The 14,329-nt window shown below is 42.6% G+C and overlaps 1 long non-coding RNA gene and 1 pseudogene across 1 annotated transcript; one reads left to right on the top strand and one right to left on the bottom strand.

Moving 5' to 3' along the window:
• Window positions 1–4,251: 4,251 nt before the first annotated feature.
• On the top strand, window positions 4,252–5,357 carry LOC102140510 (farnesyl pyrophosphate synthase pseudogene; annotated as a pseudogene).
• A 6,059-nt stretch (window positions 5,358–11,416) lies between these two features.
• Window positions 11,417–13,117, bottom strand: LOC141410134 (uncharacterized). The gene is made up of 2 exons (XR_012434045.1): window positions 13,005–13,117; window positions 11,417–11,812 (listed from the first exon to the last, which is right to left on the bottom strand). It is a non-coding gene; the product is annotated as an uncharacterized lncRNA (long non-coding RNA).
• Window positions 13,118–14,329: the final 1,212 nt, after the last annotated feature.

Genomic DNA, 14,329 nt, shown 5'->3' with positions numbered 1-14,329 from the left:
CCATCCCACACAATGACCACAGCAAGCCCCATCCAAGGAGAGTCTGAGCATGACCAGCATTTGAGAAAATCAGCATACTAAACAAAACTGAAACCAAGGATTCTCAGAGATTCCACTTCACTCCCCTGCTACCTCCACCAGAGCAAGTGCTGGTATCCATGGCTAAGAGACCTGTAGATGGATCACATCACAGGACTCTGAAGACACTCCCCATTATCAGCCTGGAGACCAGTAGCTTCGCTGGGTGGTTAGACTCAGAAGAACAATAATGATAATTGCAGTCCAACTCTCAGGAAGCCCCATCCCAAGGGGAAGAGGGAAAGCACCACATCAAGGGATCACCCCATGGGACAAAAGAATCTGAACAGGAGCCTTCGAGTCCCAGATCTTTCCTCTGACATAGTCTACCCAAATGAGAAGGAACCAGAAAAACAATTCTGGTAATAGACAAAGCAGAGTTCTTTAACACCCCAAAAAGATCACACCAGTTCACCAGCAATGGACCCAAACCAAGAGGATATCTCTGAATTGCCAGAATAAGAATTCAAAAGGTCAATTATTAAGCTACTTAAGGAGGCACGACAGAAAAGTGAAAACTACCAAAAAAAAAGTTTTAATAATATAGAATATAGATGAAAAATCTTCAGAGAAAGAGATATCATAAATAAAACACAAACACAACTTCTGGAAATGAAGGACATGCTTAGAGAAATGCAAAATACACTGGCAAGTTTCACCAGTAGAATCAAACAACTAGAAGAAAGAACTTCAGAGCTCCAAGACAAGGCTTTCAAATTACTCTGATAAAAACAAAACAAAAAAAAAGAATCAAAGGAACAAAGCCTCCAAGAAGTTTGGGATGATGTCAAATGACCAAACTTAAGAATAATTGGTGTTCCTGAGAAAGAAGAGAAATCTGAAAGTTTGAAAATTTTGTTTGAGGGAATAATTGAGGAAAACTTCCCTGGCCTTGCTAAGGATCTGGACATTCAAATACAAGAAGCTCAAAGAACACCTGGAAAATTCAACTCAAAAAGATCCTCACCTCTGCACATAGTCATCAGGTTATCTAGGGTCAAGATGAAGGAAAGAATCTTAAGAGTTGTGAGGCAAAAGCATCAAGTAACCTGTAAAGGAAAACCTATCAGATTAACAGCAGATTTATCAGCAGAAACCCTACAAGCTAGAATGGATTGGGGTCCAATCTTTAGACACCTTAAACAAAATAATTATCAGCCAACAAATTTGTATCCAGTAAAAGTAAGTTTTATAAATGAAGGAAAGATAAAGTATTTTTCAGATAAACAAATGCTGAGAGAACTTGCCACTGTCAAGCCAGCACTACAAGAACCGCTAAAAGATGCCCTAAATCTTGAAACAAAACCTTGAAATACACCAAAATTTGACCTCTTTAAAGCATAAATTTCACAGGGCCTATAAAACAATCATACTATTAAAAAAAAAAAAAGGTATTTAGGCAACAACTAGCACAATGAGTAGAATAGTACCTCACATCTCAATACTAACACTGAATGTAAATGGTCTAAATGCTCCAATGAAAAGATACAGAATTGCAATATGGATAAGAATTCACCAATTAACCATCTGCTGTCTTCAAGAGACTCACCTAACACATAAGGACACATGTAAACTTAAGATAAAGTGATGGGAAAAGATGTTCCATGCAAATGGACACCAAAAGCAAACAGGAGTAGCTATTCTTATGTCAGACAAAACAGACTTTAAAGCAACAACAGTTAAGAAAAACAAATTGGGGCATCATATTATGACAAAAGGACTAGTCCGACAGGAAAACATCACAATCCTAAATATATATGCACCTAATACTGGAGCTCCCAAATTTATAAAACAATTACTACTAGACTTAAGAAACGAAATAGATGGCAACAGAACAATAGTGGGGGACATTAATACTCTACTGACAGCACTAGACAGATCATCAAGATAGAAAGTCTACAAAGAAATAATGGACTTAAACTATGTCCTTGAACAAATGGATTTAACAGATATTTATAGAACATTCCACCCAACAACTGCAGAATATACATTCTATTCATTAGCACATGGAACACTCTCCGAGACAGATCATACGATAGGCCACAAAACAAGTCTCAACAAATTTGAGAACACTGAAATTTTGTCAGGTACTCTCTCAGACCACAGTGGAATAAAATTGGAATTCCACTCCAAAAGGAGTCCTCAAAACCATGTACATACAGGAAACTAAATAACGCTGCTCCTGAATGATAATTGGGTCAACAATACAATCAAAATGGAAATAGAAAAATTTCTTGAACTGGCTGGTGCAGTGGCTCACGCCTGTAATCTGAGCACTTTGGGAGGCCAAGGCAGGTGGATCACCTGAGGTCAGGAGTTTGAGACCAGCTAGACTGATATGGTGAAACACTGTCTCTACTAAAAATACAAAAATTAGCTGGGCCTCATGGCAGGTACCTGTAGTACCAGCTACTCAGGAGGCTGAGACAGGAGAATTGCTTTGCTTGAACCCAAGAGGCAGAGGTTGCAGTGAGTGGAGATCCCGCCACTGTACTCTAGCCTGTGTGACAGAGCGAGACTCGTTTCAAGAGAAAAAAAAGAAAAAAGAAAATATTCCTCGAACTGAACGATAATAGTGACACAAACTATCAAAATCTCTGGGATACAGAAAAGATGGTGCTAAGAGGAAAGTTCATAGCATTAAATGTCTACATCAAAACATCTGAAAGAGCACAAATAGACAATCTAGGGTCACACCTCCAGGAACTAGAAAAACAAAACAACCCCAAACCCAGTAAGAGAAAAAAATTAGCAAGATCAGAGCAAAACTAAATAAAATTGAAACAAAAAATTACAAAAGATAAATGAAGCAATAAGCTGGTTGTTTGAAAAGATAAATCTAATTGATAGACAGTTAGCAAGATTAACCAAGAAAAGAATAGAGAACATCCAAATGAGCTCAATTAGAAACAAAACGGAAGATATTACAACCAATACCACAGAAATACAAAAGATCATTCAAGGCTACTATGAACACCTTTATGCACATAAACTAGAAAACCTCGAGAACATGGATAAATTCCTGGAAATATGCAGCCCTCCTAGATTAAACCAGGAAGAAATGGAAACCTTGAACACACCAATAACAAGCAATGAGATTAAAATGATAATTTAAAAAGTTACCTACAAAAAAATACTCCAGGACCAAACAGATTCACAGCTGAATTCTATCAGATATTAAAAGAAATGGTACCAATCCCATTGACACTATTCCAAAAGATAGAGAAGAGGGGAATCCTCTCTGAATTATTCTATGAAGCCAGTATCACCCTAATACCAAAACCAAGAAAACACATAAAAAAACAAAACTGCAGACCAATATCCCTAATGAACATAGATGCAAAAATCCTCAAAAAATTCTAGCTAACAGAATCCAACAGCATATCAAAATGATAATCCACCATGATCAAGTGGGTTTCCTACCAGAGATTCAGGGATGGTTTAACATATGCAAGTCAATAAATGTAATATACCACATAAACTGCATTAAAAACAAAACCCACATGATCATCTCAATAGATACAGAAAAACCATTTCACAAATACTAGCATCCCTTTATGATTAAAACCCTCAGCAAAATCAGCATAGAAGGGACATACCTTAAGGAAATAAAAGACAGCTATTACAAACCCACAGCCAACATTATACTGAATGGAGAGAAGTTGAAACCATTACCACTGAGAACTGGGACAAGTCAAGGATTCCCACTTTCACCACTTCTATTCAACATAGTGCTGGAAGTCCTAACCAGAGCAATCAGACATGAGAAAGAAATAAAGGGCATCTAAATTAGTAATGAGGAAGTCAAACTGTTATTGTTTGCTGATGGCATGATTATACACCTAGAAAATTTTAAGGACTCATCCAAAAAGTTCCTCAACGGGTGAATGAATTCAGCTCAGTTTTAGGAAACAAAATTAATACACACAGATCAGTAGCTCTGCTCTACACCAACCGCGACCAAGCTGAGAAGCAAATTAAGAGCTCAACCCCTTTTAAAATAGCTGCAAAACAAATAATGAAATACTTAGAAATATACCTAACCAAGGAGGTGGAAGACGTCCACAAGGAAAACTACAAAACACTACTGAAAGTAATCACACATGACACAGGCAAATGGAAACACATCGCACACTCACGGATGGGTAGAATCTATATTGTGAAAATGGGACTGAGCAGGAACCCGCATCCAGGAACAGATCCCTTTGCTCCTCCCTCAGAATGAATGGAGACTAGAAATCAGATGTTTATGCCCAAGAAAAGCAGGATTTTGTTCAGCACTTCTCCCAGATCATTAGGGTGCTGACTGAGGATGAGATGGGACACCCAGAGACAGGAGATGCTATTGCCCAGCTTGAGGAGATCCTGGAGTATGATGCCATTGGAGGCAAGTGTCACAGGGGTTTGACTGTGCTAGCCTTCCGGGAGCTGGTGGAGCCAAGGAAACAGGATACTGAGAGTCTCCAGTGGGCCCTGACTGTGGGCTAGCATGTGGAACTGCTGCAAGCTTTCTTCCTGGTGGCAGATGACATCATGGATTCATCCCTTACCTGCCGGGGACAGATCTGCTGGTATCAGAAGCCGGACATGGGGTAGGATGCCATCAATGATGCTACCCTTATGGGAGCATGTATCTACCGCCTGCTGAAGCTCTATTGCCGGGAGCAGCTCTATTACCTGAACCTGATTGAGCTCTTCCTGCAGAGTTCCTATCAGACTGAGATTGGGCAGACCCTGGACCTCATCACAGCCCCACAGGGCAATGTGGATCTTGGCAGGTTCACCGAAAGGAGGTACAAATCTATTGAAAAGTACAAAATAGCTTTCTACTCCTTCTACCTTCCTGTAGCTACAGTCATGTACATGGTGAGAATTGATGATGAGAAGGAGCATGCCAATACCAAGAAGATCATGCTGGAGATGGGAGAGTTCTTTCAGATTCAGGATGATTACCTTGACCTCTTTGGGGACCCCAGTGTGACCCACAAATTTGGCACTGACATCCAGGACAACAAATTCTGCTGGCTAGTGGTTCAGTGTCTTCAATGGGCCACTCCAGAACAGTACGAGATCCTGAAGGAAAATTCTGGCAGAAGGAGGCCGAGAAGGTGGTCCGGGTGAAGGCACTGTATGAGGAGCTGGATCTGCCAGCCGTGTTCTTACAGTATGAGGAAGGTAGTCACAGCCACTTTATGGGTCTCATTGAACAGTACGCAGTGCCCCTGCCCGCAGCCATCTTTCTGGGGCTTGCACGCAAAATCTACTAGCGGAAAAAGTGACCTAGAGACTGCAAGGGCAGGGAGAGGAGGCTCTCGAGGAATAAATTATTGTATAACCAAAATATATGTATAGATACATATATTGTGAAAATGACAATACTGCCCAAAGCAATCTACAAATTCAATGCAACTCCCATCAAAAATACCACCATCTTTCTTCAAAGAACTAGAAAAAAAATCCTAAAATTAATGTGGAACAAAAAAAGACCCTGCATAGCCAAAGTAAGACTAACCAAAAAGAACAAATCTGGAGGCGTTACATTACCCGACTTCAAAATATACTATAAGGCCACAGTCACCAAAACAGCATGGCACTGGTATAAAAATAGGCATATAGACCAATGGAACAGAATAGAGAACCCAGAAATAAAGCCAAGTACCTAATGGTCAACTGATTTCCGACAAAGCAAACAAAAACATAAACTGGGTAAAGGACACCCTATTCAACAAATGGTGCTGGGTTAATTGGCAGGCCACATATAGAAGAATGAAAGTGGATCCTCATCTCCCACCCTATGTAAAAATTAACTCAAGGTGAATCAAAGACTTAAATATAAGACATGAAACCATAAAAATTTTGAAAGACCACATTTTAAAAACCATTCTAGACATTGGCTTAGGCAAAGACTTCATGACCAAGTACCCAAAAGCAAATGCAACAAAAACGAAGATAAATAGATGGGACTTAGTTAGACTAAAAGCCTCTGTATAGCAAACAAACAATCAGCAGAGTAAACAGACAACACACACGGTGAAAGAAAATCTTCAATCTACACTTCCGACAAAGGACTCACATCCAGAATCTACAAAGAATTCAAACAAATTGGAAAGAATGAAACAAACAATTCCTTCCAAAAATGCACTAAGGACACGAATAGAAAATTCTCAAAAGAAATATACAAATGGCCAACAAACACTAATGCCCAGCATCACTAATGATCAGGGAAATGCAAATCAAAACCACAATGCAATAACACCTGACTCTTGCAAGAATGACCATAATCAAAATAACAAAAAACAATTATGTTGGCATGGATGTGGTGAAAAGGAACACTTTTACATGGCTGGTGGGAAAGTAAACTAGTACAACAACTATGGAAAACAGTATGGACATTCCTTAAATAACAAAAAGTAGATCTACTGTTTGATCCATCAATCCCACTATTGGGTATCTACCTAGAGGAAAAGACATCCTTATACGAAGAAGATACCTGCATACGCATGTTAACAGCACAATTCGCAATTGCAAAAATATGGAATCAGTCCAAAAGCCCATCAATCAATGAATAAATAAAGAAAATGATATATATATATATATATATATATATGGGGTGTGTGTGTGTGTATATATATATATATATAAACACACCATACAATACTACCCAGCCATAAAAAGGAACGCAATAATGGCATTTGCAGGAAACTGGGTGGAAATGGAGATCACTATTCTGAGTAAAGTAACTCAGGAATGGAAAACCAAACATGGTATGTCCTCACTCATTAAGTGGGAGCTAAGCTATGAGAACACAAAGGTATAAGAATGATAAAATGGACTTTCAGGACTCGGGGGAAAGAGGGGTAGGGAGGTGAAAAATAAAAGACTACACATTGGGTACATTGTATGCTGCTCAAGTGATAGGTGCACCAAAATCTCAGAAATCAGCACTAAAGAACTTATTCATGTAACCAAACACCATCTGTTCCCTCAAAAACCTATTGAAATACAAAAGAAAAATTAAAAACAAAGCAACTCCAATCCCCAAAAAAAGAAATAAAGAAGACCTAAATAAGTGGGGAGAAATACTGTGTTCAAAGATTGGAATATTCAGTATTGTAGATTAAATGCAATTCCAATCAAGTTCCTGGCAGGCCTGAACCTAAAAGTTTAAAAAATAAAAATAAATTCTGGCAGGCTTTTTAAAAACAGAAATTAACAAGCTGATTTTTCAATTTATGTGGAAATCTGAAGGAGTTTGAATAGCCATCATAATTTTTTACAAAGAAGAAACTTGGAAAATACACACTACCTGATTACAAGACTTACTATAAAGCTCCAGGAATCAAAGCAGCGTTATTGGCATAAAGATAGCCATGAATCAGTGGAATAGAATAAAGAGTTCATGAATGAAGCCACACATGTATGTCTCTAAAAAATGCTTCAAGGAGAAAGGATAGTGTTTTCAACAAATGGTGTTGGGAAAAAATTACAAGAAAAAGAAAGAACACCGTATCCAAAAACTCACTTGATATGAATCACAGATACAAACATAAGAGCTAAAGTTGCTAGCCTTCTAAAACACTGCTACCCAATAGGCTATAATCTGAGTCACAAATGTGAGCCACATCGGTAATCTTTACTTTTCTAGTAGCTGCATTTTTAAAAGTAAAAAGTAATCAGTGAAATTAACTTTAACAATATGTTTTATTTAATCCAATACATCCAAAATATAATTTTAGCATGGAATCAAAATAAAAGATTATTGGCGTATTTAACATTTTTTCTCATACTTAGTCTTTCTTGAAATTATTCTTTTGAGCCTCCAAGGCTTAGAAATTCCTTACAACCTGCCATGTCAAGATTTTCCTCCAGTTCCGAGGATTCTGGGATTTGCAGAAGACATCAGTACCATTTACATTTCCAACTCTGGGTCCAGGAAAGAAAGAGTACAGAGACACAGTCCGGACTGGGACGCACCTCAGCCTCTTCGTCTCCCATCCTTCCTCCACGTGCCAGACACCTGATGCTCCTGACAAGCTCAGGGTTTCATGAAGTGCCAGCCACAGGTGGGAAGCAGACAGGAGATACACAAACCCAGACCTCTGCAACCCGCCTCAGGAAGTCCTTCTGAAACCTACCCAGCCCCATTCCTGCCGCAGCCTGGGTGCTTTCCCCGGCGGAGTTCCACGTCTGCAGAGGGTGATTCTAGAACACCCTTCCTCCCAATAACCCTGGGCTCCCTCCTTCATCTGCTTCAGGACTCAACTCGCAGGGTGCCTCTCGGGAAATCTCACACCAATGATAATAACTTAAAATTGCCCCGGCTCCTTTCATCTTCTGTGCCTTGCTTTTCTCTTAATAATCCTTTACTTTCGGACACCCCTATAGCTGACTTCGGTGGTTTTTTATTGGCCGTAAAATCTTTCAACTGAACGCAAATTCCTTGAAGGCCATGATTTTTTCTGTTTGGATCTGACCCAAGCGCCTAGAATAGCGCCTGACGAAGAGTAGATGCTCAACAAACAGTTAAGGGCTGAATAAATCTAGAGACCAAGACCTCTTAAAGTTGAGTCTGGGACTGACAGGTCGGTATTTTCCCAGCATATGATTTTTGAGGCCCACAGGGGAGGGGTGGGGGGAGTCTTACCCAGGGCAGCGAGTGCAGCCTCAGTGGCAGAAATCCCAGCGCGCCCCCTCCTGCAGCAGACCCCGCTCCTCCTGCGAGGCCCCAGATGAAACCCGACCCCCAGCTGCCTGCGCAGCCTCCTGGCAGGGGTCGCGGGGCGCTTCTGCGAGGCAGTCTGGGCCAAAGCGCCAAAATCCGCCGCTGTCGCTCAGCCGCAGCCTGTTTGGGGCTGGGGAGCCTCTACTGGTCGGTGACTGTCGCGGACAATAGACGAGACCAGAAATTAGATTTAGTTCCAGGATCAAGTACCTTTAATCAGGGAATGGAGATGGCAGGGGACGAGGCCTAAGAGATGTAGACAGCAAGTCCTGTCTGCTTAGGTCGCAAAGAGGAAGAAGAGACGGGACTCGGGGTCCTGGACTGGGACTAGGAAGGGGCGGCTCCAAGAGGGTGCGGGTTCCCATGCCAGGGTCCTGGAGGTCCAGGGAGTTGCGGAGGGACCGCCCCCCGGTAACTGAGGGACTGGGGGCAAATGCTCGGCCCAGTCTGATCCCAGACATTCTTGTAACCCAATATAGTTACAGCTCGGACGCCATGTTCTTCCTGGGTCCCTCCAAACTAGGGTTGGAGGATCAACTAGTGGATTCCGGGTAGGAGGAACCTTCCTCCCCAGAAGCAGCAGAACAAATTTCAGGGACTCGGGAGTCCAAGGCCTCATTCCAAAAAACACTGAGAGATTGCGTACTGGGCGCACAGTATATCTGTGGGGTCACACGGACCCGGGAACCAGATCTTAGGGCCCGCAGGCTTCCCTCTGCCTTGAGATCAGAGTTCACCGCCAGTAACTGTGAGGAAACATCTGTACTCCAGGATTTGGAGACACCGACGCGGGAGCCGGGCGCCCCGTGTGCACAGAGCCCTGTTCTGCAGCTGGGAACCCAGCGGAACCCTGTGGAAGTCGCCGGTGGGGAAGCTAAAGGGGACGTGAGTGTCTGTCCTCAGTCCTTCGGCCACACGGGGGCGCTGCCGCTATGCGCTCGGGTTCTGATGAGCCGCTCTGGAGAGGACTGGTCGGTGGTCTGAGTAAGACAGAGATTGTTGATCCAGAAAGGATGTATCAATGAGGTGGGGCTGGGGTTGTCCCCGGGGTGGAAAGGCCTTCTGAGAAGCCCTGGACCGGGCGGGGTTCCGGTTCTGCGGAACAGAGGAGGGCTCTGGAGCTGCCTGTCTCTGAGGTTTCCAACTCCTCCTTGCAAACCCTCTCTCCAGCTTTTTCATGGTAACACTCTAGGAAAATGGAAAATTGATCATTTTTTTCTTCCACTCCTTAATCCTTTCCTGAGTGCTACTTTTAAATAATTTTATTTTAGAAGAGTTTTAAATTTACGTAAAAGCTGCAATGGTAGTACAGAGTTGCCATCCGCTCCAGTCAGTTTCCCCTGGTGTGAACATCTCTCATTCCTATGGTCCGTTTGTCACAGCTAATGAAGCCATTTTCATACCTTATTATTTACGAAACTGCAGACTTTATTTGGAGTTCATTAGCGTTCCCCTAGTGTTCTTTCTGTGTTCCAGGATTCCATCGAGAATATCACATTACATTTAGTCTCCTTCATGCCTCCTTGGCCTCCTCTGGTCTGTGATAGTTCCTGAGATTTTCCTAATTTTTTATGCCCTTCACAATATTGGGAAGAACTGACCAGATATATTGTAAAATGTCCCTCAAACTGAATTTATTTGGGGTTTAGATCATGGTTAGACTACGGTTATGGATGTTTAGATGAGGTGAAGTGCGATTCTCCAAACACTTTGTCAAGGTTATAGAATATCAATTGATGTACCACTGTTGTTATTGAAGTTGATCACCTGGTATATTAGCTTCAATATACCTCCCGGGTATATTGAACCCAGGAGGCAGAGGTTGCAGTGAGCCGAGATCATGCCATTGCACTCCAGCCTGGGAGAAAAGAGGGAAACTTCATGTCAAAAAAAAAAAAAAAAAAAAAGTTAAAATAAATAAGAAAAGAAAAAAATTAAGGTCATCTCTTGTGTACTTTTTAAAATCAATGGATAGAGTATAGCAAAGTTATGTGAGCACTCACAATACCTGGTTTTTAACTGAAAGAAACACTGAAAAGGGCAAGATATTGTCTCAAATTGCCAATGCCACCCCAGCCCCATCCTCCAGCAGCAGCTCTGCAGTGCGTTGAATCATGCACTTTGGGAGAGGGAGAACACAGAAATTGTGAGACATTGCGTTGAACTCAGTGGTGCCTTGATATAGAGTTATATTAGAAGAATGGAGCAATGGGTTTGGTTGTTGGTGTGGGGAAACGGGGAGGAAAGGAATGAAAAAAATAATCGGGGGTAGATGATGATACCAGTCTGAGAATCAGGTGCCGGTTCCATTCTACTGTGCATCTAGTCACAGTGGCATAGACGTCCAGGCAGGAGGAGGAGCAAGGTGTGGGATCAGCTACATGGGCTTCCAAAGGTAATCCCAGGTGCCACCTCTCCTCCATACTTACTAGGAATCCCAGGCCCTTCCCTGAAGTGACATCCTCCTGCAACCTTTGTACCCCTCTTTCCACTTCTCACAGCCTTTCCCTCCTCCCTCCTTCATTCTCCTGGCCAGGACCCACACTCACCCCACCTCACCTCTCTCTTTTGATCAGTCCCATAGTTTAGAAAGGAACAGAAATGCCAGCTGAGGTCAGGTCTTTTAAAAATTTATTCAGTGTTCTCTGGGCATGCATTTGAAGATGATAACATTGTTTCTGGTCTCAGTGCACTTTCACCACATCTGATTTTCAGCTATGTGAGTCAGGACATCTATATGATCAATCAATCAACCAGGGAAAGAAACTAAGGTCCAGAGCCCTGAGGATGCTTGTGCAAATCACCCTGATTTGGACAGAACAGGATCTTGTAAGGGTCCTAAGAGTCAGAGAAGACTGCAGTCCCTTGTGTTGTATTCTGCTGCATGCCGGGGAAACTGGATGGAAACGATTCAGATTCTTCCTGCATGAAAACGGCAAGTTGTGTCCTTGGGGATCCTCCAGTGGCCCCAGTTGTTCCTGCTGGGGGTGACCTCGACTCTCGAATCCAGCCCTGTAAAATAGGGAGAAATTCAGACATTGCAAGGCATGAAAAATTTTCTCCTGAGAGCAAAGTCGAAGGATAACAAAATTGAAGGAGGGAACATATCAAAAGAAGAGGAAGGAATATACAAAAACAAAAAACAAAAAACCAGCAATAACCAACAACAAGAACAACAACAAAAAAAATACCAAGACATGGGATGTATGAAATCAAACATCAACCCATGAAAAGGTGAAAGGGCAACAGGACCAGAAAGGAAGAGGGTCACCTGGGTTGGTGGACGGCAGAGGGGAAGCCATCTCCAAGAAGATGACCTTGACAACAGCCACCATAAGTTTAAACGTATTGAGAAGACATTTACTCAACTAAGGGACAGTTGGTGAATTCATTTATTAAGGTTCATGGAAAGTAAGAAAATGAGAATACCAGGCAATTATCAAATCTTGAAAACTTCAACATGTATGGAAAGAAAAACTAAGAGAGTTTAACATGTGGCTCAGGTCTGAGTAGCATTCACATAAGTCAATAATTTTAACTCTGGCTCTCAGTGCATTCAAAATCTCCACCTGCCTACACGAGGAGGATGAAAATGTCTGTGCTGGGGAAGGTACTATGGACGAAGGGATATTGAAAAGTCAATACATAATATCTAAAATGGAAACATTTGAAGTGGCATAAATGTATATTATCAAAAGACATAAAGATAAAGAACAACATATGAACTAAAAGGCTTCTGTGTGGTTGTTTGCCAGGAAGCTGGTGGCTAGGAAGGATTGAGAGGGAGTAGAGGGGAGACCATGTTTTGGAACAGGGGAAATGAAAGGGAAGCAGGTAGCACCTTGACCCTGCCTCATGCGGAGAACAGGGTTCCACGCAGTGGTCCAGGATCTCAGGGGCTTACTGTGGCTGATGCCACCTGCCCCCGGGACAAGCCCTTGGCATTGAGTCTACTGAAATGCGGGGAGGGACAAGAGGAGGTCTTCGGACCTTTGACCCGAGCAGCCTGGCTTACTCTAGACTCTGTCTTGGCTTCTGTCCAGAGATTAATGTAATAAATTGTCTCCAAATTCACCCAAGGGAGCAGAGTTCCTTCCCCTACTCCTTATCCCCTTCAACACCATCATTTCTGGAAGTGTTATTCTGAACATGTTCTCAGATTTGTTTTTATCAGTGGAGAAAGAGAAGACAAAAGAGCACTCACCCAGCAGAGCCAGAGGGAGGCAGCTCCAAGGACTCCAGTGGCTACCAGAGTCCACCACGATCCAGGGCTGGACATGCACAGTGAGATCTTCAGCGCAGAGGGAGAAATCTCCTAAGGGTAGGAAGGAAAAACAGCGTTGGGAAGCGTTTCCTTACTTCACAGTGAGTGCAAACATGATAGGAAGGCATAGAGCAAAAGGAAGAAATTATAGGGAAAGGTGCTTGTTTAAGGGGAGATGATGCTGCGGGAGGGGTACACCAGACCCAGCACTGGTGGGGGGTAGGAGAAACACGTATAACCCTTGACTAGAGAATGGATACTTAAGGATCAATATAGTTACTAGGTGAAGAGGACTACATACGTTTTAAGGACGTTGATGTGCATTATAGTGTACTATTGGAAGTTAAGGGGAAAGAAAAGAAATTTCATTAATAAAAACCGGCTGCATGTAGTAAAATCAATAATCAGCCCTGGGACTTGTGTTTTCAAAACGCTTTATCCAGGTGCGACCCCTCTGACTTCCTGGATTCCCCACCCTCTAGCACCCAGTTCCCTCTCCTGTAATGAGAAGGGTCAGGAGGAGAGATGGACACATAGGCCCATGCTGAAGGCAGTCAGTCACCTGTGCCTGCAGATGAGAAACCGCAGCCTAACCTGACGGAACCTCATGCGGAAAAAGAGTTTGAACCACTAGCCTCCAGCACAGAGAATCCATCCCAGCTCAGTATTTAGTATTTAGAGATGTAGTATTTCGAGATCCCTAAATACTGAGGACTCTGCCCAGTCTGGTTTGACCATGGGCCTCCTTCCTCACACTGTGGGGCCCCAGCTTTCCCTCCCAATTCCACACCCCCAGATGCTGTTAGCATGCTCAGGTTAATCGTGGACACCGCTCCATCCGACATGGCAACACTTTTGATCCAGCCGCTTTGACAACCTCGTTCAGTGTCCTCTGGAGAGAGCCACCGAGCCCTTTGCTGATGAGCTGGGACTGACAGGGAACAGGGCTGCGATCTCGGATGCGGTTGGCAATGGACACCAAAGTCGTCTTCTAAAGACCAAGTACGCTCTAACCACGGAATTCGTCTCTAACCAGTGACTCCTCCAGAAGAGGAAGAAAGAAGCCTGTCTACACTAAACTGAAACACTAAATACACTAAGTGTTATATTAAGTACACTAGGTACACTAAGTGGTAAACTTGATCAACTTAGAGCACCAAGTGCACTAAGTACAGTAAATGGTAAACTTGGTCAACTTAGAGCACTATGTGCAATGAGTACACTAAGTAATAATATGAGTAATAAGTGGTACACTAAGCTGAAAC

The sequence above is a fragment of the Macaca fascicularis genome, chromosome 4 (assembly GCF_037993035.2).
Source record: "Macaca fascicularis isolate 582-1 chromosome 4, T2T-MFA8v1.1".
Classification (NCBI taxonomy): domain Eukaryota; kingdom Metazoa; phylum Chordata; class Mammalia; order Primates; family Cercopithecidae; genus Macaca; species Macaca fascicularis.
Note: the sequence above shows the minus strand (reverse complement) of the source record. Positions and strands in the feature narration are given on the sequence as shown.